At 41.4% G+C, this 4366-nt stretch overlaps 1 long non-coding RNA gene across 1 annotated transcript in view; it reads left to right on the forward strand.

Moving 5' to 3' along the window:
* LOC125438322 overlaps positions 1 to 4007 on the forward strand; it is a 22961-nt gene extending 18954 nt beyond the window's left edge. The window contains exon 3 of the long non-coding RNA XR_007245333.1: positions 3997 to 4007. This is a non-coding gene — a long non-coding RNA (uncharacterized LOC125438322). The remainder of the gene's footprint in view (positions 1 to 3996) is intronic.
* The last annotated feature ends 359 nt before the right edge of the window (positions 4008 to 4366 follow it).

Raw genomic sequence — 4366 nt, forward strand, 5'->3', positions numbered from 1 at the left:
CTGGCCGTCGCAGCCCCGCCCACACTGGGTTCCTCCCACCTCCAGGGGTCAGGGAGGGCAGCGCGGGCAAGGGGCTTAGACGGCCAGCAGGCTTAACACGCAGGGAGGACATCGTGGAGCTCTGGACGTGGAGTGGAGCGGAAGAGGCATGGCTCCCCGCGGCGTGCTCTCTTTCTTGGCCTGCTAGCACGCTTGCGTGCGAGCGGGCTTCCGCCCCCACGCCGCCAGAACTCTTGCCGGCGTGGGGGCGCGAGGTGGCCGTGCGGAAACGGCCTCAGTACTGCATTGAGTTTTCTGTATTGCTGTCCATGGGGGTTGCAGGCTGGGGGGGGAGACATTTCTGAAGGCACACTCTCAAAACTTTCAGGGTCTCATCAGGGGACTGCCCTGTTGATACCCCCCAGGTTTGGTGCAGTTTGGTTCAGGGGGGCCAAATTTATGGACTCTCAAAACTGTAGCTCCCATCTCCTATTAGCTCACATTGCAAACAATGGGGGATGGGGCACCCCCTTTGGGAGTCCATAACTTTGGACTCCTTGAACCAAACCTCACCAAACCTGGGTAGTAGCATAAGGACAGTCTCCTGATGATATGCTGAGATTTCAGTGCTGATATGTCTAAAAATGCACCCCCTGCAGGCACCAATGTCCTGGTGCAAAAAAAAATTGGTTGTGGTGGAGTGGCCGCCCATGGGGGGTGGGGGCATCCAACTCAGGTTTTGCACAGGGCTACAGTTTGCCCAGGGCTGCCTCGTTACGCCCCTGATTGAGAATCACCACACCCTCTAGCCTACATCACTGTGCAGGCACAGGTGTGTCCTTGCTCCACACTGGGACCTAAGTCTGTCTACCTTGCATATCATCAACCATCAGTGCTGCATCTTGGGCACTGGAGAAAACATCTGCGTGTCACAAAGGTTTTTATTTACCACCACACCTTTTGTTGCCTTTTTATTGATTTTGGGGACAGGAAAAAAGGAACAATTGATTTAATCGTTGTTTGTTTGCTTGTTCTGCCTAGTGCTAAATGAACAATGCTCTGAGAATTGTCACTCAACTTAAATTGAGCAATATGTCTTTATAACAATATGTCTTTATAATTGAGCAATATGTCGTTATACCTGTAATATGTTTACTACATGATCTCATTCATTAAATTTTCAGTCAAATGATTCAACACTGTAAAGGATATATAATGTGGGGACCATTCCTAAAAGAGTATGCATGAATATTCAGATTGTGGGGTTGACCTTCACAGCAGTTTCCACAAAGGATTTGTAATATTGCCAAGCTCAGCTTAAATATTCAAGAAAGCCAAAAACGATAGATCAAAAAGTTATTACTGTATTAAGTCTGTGTAACTTTCACCAGTATGAATCAAGTCCTATTATAAATGTCAAATAATTTATCTCTTACGTTAGCAGCTAATCTAGTTGAAAGTCACATTATAATTTACATAACATATAAAAGTACATTTTAGTCAGTATATTCTTATAGCCTAAAACATATACTCAGTTTGTAGCTGTCGCAGATATTTAGTCATGCCTTCCCATCATAGTCTGAGCTTACCACTGTGTTTTTGCTGATGAACGTTGTTTGCCATGTAAAGATTAGTGCACAGCCATATAACCTTGGCCAGGGTTATAAAATTACTATAAAGTGCACCAGATTAGTTTCATGTCGATATAAATCAGTAGTAACACTGTTGAACATCATTGTATGTTACAGACAAAATGACATGAAAAAATAGTATCTTTGGTCTGATTTTTGCTGGAAGCTTCTATATACCTATCACCTTTATAAAGAGATGTCCCATTATATATGTCAAATCACAACTGACTTTCAGTGACACCATCAAGGGGATCTCAAGGAAAGTGAAAAGCAGAGGTGGCCCGCTGTTGCCTTCCTCTGTGGAGTTTTCCCTGGTGGTCTCCCATCCAAGTACCAAACCTGCTTAGCTTCTAAAATATAACAAGATCAGGCTATACCATGTCACTTTCCCTACTGTAATACCCCGTTAAAATGACATTTTAAAAAAAATAGCGTTGATTAGAACAAGGAATGCAAGTGTAATGCAAGTGCTATGTTGCAGCCTTTGTCATTTATATTAGATCTCTTCAGATTATGGGCAATGAGGAACACTATTCCCAAAGTATGGCTGACAATTCTCTCTCCTCCCACCCTCCCTCCCTCCCTCCCTCCCTCCCTCCCTCCATCTTTCTCTGATATTTCAGTGTGTCAGAAATTATGCATGAAATTATCTGGTGAACTAGATTTGTGTCCCCACTGCTACATTCCTGCTAGGTGACCTTGGACTAGTAGCAGTTCTTCGGCGTGTTCTCAGCCCCACCTATCTCACAAGGTGTCTGTCATGGGGAGAGGAAGGGAAAAGAGTTTGTAAGCTTCTTTGGATCTCCTTACAGGAGAGAAAGAGGAGGTACTGGTATAAATCTGAACTCTTCTTCTGTGTCCCAAACTACACTCCAGGACATAAATTATTGCTACCTACTTGTTTTTTTTTTATCTGGGAACTATTTGTTTCCCAGATGCCTATTAACAATTATGATCAAACTACATGGTTGGATTTATAAAGTTGAGTCTGGCACATGGAAGGGTAAAAGAAGTGGAAATAACTCCCCCCAACACTGTTTCTGTGTGGGAAAATGCCTGGGGGCAGGAAGCAGAAGCCCCATCTTTTGTTAGCTCCCATTGGAAACAAGTCCATAACTTTGGACCCCCTGAACCAAACCTGGGCGGTATCATCAGGAGAGTCTCCCAAAAAATCCCTGAAATTTTGGTGCTGCTAACCTAAAATCTGCGTCCCCTGCAGGGCAAAAACAAAAAACACTTCAAAAATACAAAAAAACCACAAACGGGGCGGAGCTTTGGACATATAATGGGGGGGGGGTTGAACCCAAGAACCCTCCCTTACCTATGTCTTTGTAAGGTACTAAGGGGCTCAGAATACAGAGCCAGGATGCGTTGAGTTGCCATGTGAGAGGCAGGCACAGGGAAGAGTCTCTTGATATTTTTCTTTCGTGTCCCATCTTGCATGCAGCTTCTGCCCATGTGAATCAGAGGGTAATATAATATATCTTTGGAATGTGCCTTTTAGTAAAGGACTACCATTGTTGCAAGTCTGCACTTGGTAGACTAAAGTTGCCTGCCCCAAGGAAAACAGGTGTGGCAATGGCAAGCAAGAGCCAGCAGGAAAAATTAAAGCCTTTTCAGAATGGAATATTCACCTAAGAACCAGTCTGGTTCTAATAAAAAGGCAAAAGAGCAAAAAGGAGCAAATACTGACTCCGCTCAATTTACAGTGTAATAGCTCTGTCTGATCCAGTTTCAGAGGTTTCTAGGTCTAACTGCAAAAGTGATCAAAATACATATTTTGTATATAAAATGGCTATATTTTAACAAATCCTATTCCCCCCTTATTCAATCTTATTCTAAAATTCACCTTTATCAATTTTAAACCTGTTTATCAGTGTTCACAGGAAGCATTTCACTATCCCTTTTCTTCATTTAAACTATACCCTGTCCTTACTGGCTGAATTATGTAAGTTACTGAAGTAACCAACACCTAACCTGCAAGATGATGGATATTTATAAGAACCCTCTTATCTTTTAGAATTTGCCATATGGTGCCTAACAAATCCATAGTATTCATGTATATGTGTACTTTAGCAAGGACATTGTATGCACAGAAATGGAGAGAGGAAAAATACCAACAAAGGATGTTTGGATACAGAAGGTCACAGAATATTCAGAAAAAGCAAAATTAACAATCTTATTAAAGGACAGTAATACAGAGAAGTTTGTAGAAAACTGGAAACCTTTTACGGATTACCTATTGAAAAAATGTGGTAAAAGAGATTTGAGATCTAAAACAGCAGACTGAAACAATATTAGAAATAATGAAGTGTGTAACTGATAAATTGTTCCATTTTTAAAAACAGATACATGAACCAAGAATGGATTAGAATCCAACAATGAGATAATGGGAAGTCATTATTTGGTTATTTTCCTTGTTTGTATTTCATGTACTCCTTTTGTATTGATGTGGTGGCGTGTGAACGTGTTATTTTTTTCTGTATTTTGTTCTTGTGTAAGAACATTAAAAATATTTAAAAACAAATCTATAATTTTCTGCGCAACAATAAGGTCTTGAGGCTTGATTTTTATACAAATGTAAAATAAAGTTCAAAAAAATTGCTGTCATGTAGCTGTTAGGTGTGTGAAAAGTGTGCAGAAACATGGGCTACAGGCAGCCCTACCTGTAGGTAATCATTTGAATGCTGTTTTCTTGTGGTAACTACTAATGATGAAGAAGGGTGTAACAGTGTAACAATTTTTCTGAGTCACTA

Source organism: Sphaerodactylus townsendi, linkage group LG08, assembly GCF_021028975.2.
Source record: "Sphaerodactylus townsendi isolate TG3544 linkage group LG08, MPM_Stown_v2.3, whole genome shotgun sequence".
Lineage (NCBI taxonomy): Eukaryota > Metazoa > Chordata > Lepidosauria > Squamata > Sphaerodactylidae > Sphaerodactylus > Sphaerodactylus townsendi.